Source organism: Triturus cristatus, chromosome 8, assembly GCF_964204655.1.
Source record: "Triturus cristatus chromosome 8, aTriCri1.1, whole genome shotgun sequence".
Lineage (NCBI taxonomy): Eukaryota > Metazoa > Chordata > Amphibia > Caudata > Salamandridae > Triturus > Triturus cristatus.
The window spans coordinates 226,304,404-226,306,420 of record NC_140591.1 but is presented as its reverse complement, the minus strand read 5'-3'; positions in this window follow the sequence as shown (position 1 = coordinate 226,306,420).

Here is a 2,017-nt window from a genome sequence, read left to right as displayed (position 1 = left end):
TTCCTGTCTAGTAGTTTCAGTAAACATTCTTCCAGCTACCGAGCAAAGGCCCGGCTTCTCTGTCTTTATGCAAGTAATTCATAGCCTTATTATTATGGAAGACTTCTGCCCTCGCATCTAGTGTAGACACTTAGACGCTTGTACACGCACTAACAGTCAGTATAGTCAGTATAGAATAAGATTCTACTCTAAGAGACCTCTCTTTTGGATAACATAGTTCTTTAAACATAGGATGTTAGATATGATTTGGGGATTAGGTTGACTTGACCCTCCAGACATCTGTCGCCACATGTAGAGCTAAATGTCAAGTCCCCTTCACCCCCTAGTTGCACGTCAATCACGCGTCATGCTGCTGCGCACGCATTTCTGCCAAGTATTTCTGCTGACATTGCGAAATTCTTTCATGGAACCACCCTATTATGACATCACACCTGATGATGTTCTTTAGTCACACCCAGTTCCACCTACTTTTGCTACGTATGTATGTCTTATCTACACTATCAATTGTTACGCCTCTTGCATTTGTTTCACTGTAATGCCTATTGTATAAAAGTGATTAATTATCAATAATGTATGTACTTCACTTCCTGAACCTTCGTGGTGATGGAACTTGGAGCAACCGATTCGAATCGTCCATTGGAATAAAGCCCATTCCGAACCTCTAATACCACGGATTCTGCCTCTTATTTACTGAGCTATTTTTATTATGTTTCTGTATCAAATTAAGTCCCGGTAATTAAATTATTTACCACACTGGCCTGCCCCGTGGACTGAGGATGCAGTGATTGCATCAACACATCGCTGGACCAGATCGGGAGTGCCAGGATCAACCCACTCCCCCACTAAACTTACTGTGTAGAAGGAAGCAGTGGATCGCTGATGGAGCCAGCTACGTAAGCTCACGAAGAGCCTGCCCAGTGCTGCTGCACCTCCGGTATGTAGGCCAACTTGACTTGAGCAGAACTGGAGCATCACGAGTGCCCGTGGTGGGGCACCCACTGAGATACTGAAAGCTACCTCGCTGCTGGAGCAGGCAAGACTTATTATGGGCCTACCGGGTGCTGTGGTACTCGCTGCTAAAGGTGCTGCAGTGTCAATCATACTTTTGACTACTTTTTAAGTAGACTCTTGAGTAAGGCCTACTAGTGAGCATTTCCAGGGCCGGACTGGGAACCGAAGCCGGCCCTGGCAAACTGCTCGGCTGCCCTCCCCCCCCCACCCGGGGGAAGGGGGGCGGGAGCAGCCGAGCTGTGTGCTAGGGCCGGTTTCAGCCGATTTTGTTACAGGGGGCCGATGTTGGCAGCCCCCGGTAACAAAAACCGACCCCCAGGGGCCCAAAACCGACCCCCACCCTGGCGGCCCACCGGGGAAACGGCTTGTGCCCGCTACGGCCAGTCCGGCCCTGATCATTCCGTCTATGTAGCCACCAGTGAATGGAGTATAACCCCAACCACATCTCATGGAGAGGGTGGGGCAGGAATTTGCCAGTGAAACACTAGAGCCTGACCTCAAAGGGATTGTGTTATTGCTTATGAATGTCGTAATACTTCTTTGAATGCGTTGTTAGAAATAAAATACTTCTTTTTAAAATGAAAATATGTATTTTACTGGACATTGATGTATTTACATTGCTGGGTGCTCTTTAGGTTATGAGTTGTGTTCACTCAGCTGTATCTACACTACACCCTTTTACTGCTTATCAAGAGTTGCCACTGAGAGTCAAGTGCAGAAAAGGAACTTGGCCCAGTTGCTGAGGATCCATAGGAGGCCGGGCCCCAGGACATCGGGAGTTAAAGGCCTCAACCACCACAGCTGGACTCAGTAATCCCTGTGTACCCCGTGGCCCCTGACAGGGGTTCAGACAGACAGCTTCACAAATAAGTCACAAAAACACTTTTAAAGAAGACAAATGAATCCTTCTGACATGGTGCAAAGCTTTGTTTAAAACAATTGCAAAAATATAATCACAAAAAGATCTTTCTGCTATCTTAAATTCAAAAGGAGTGAAAACAATGTC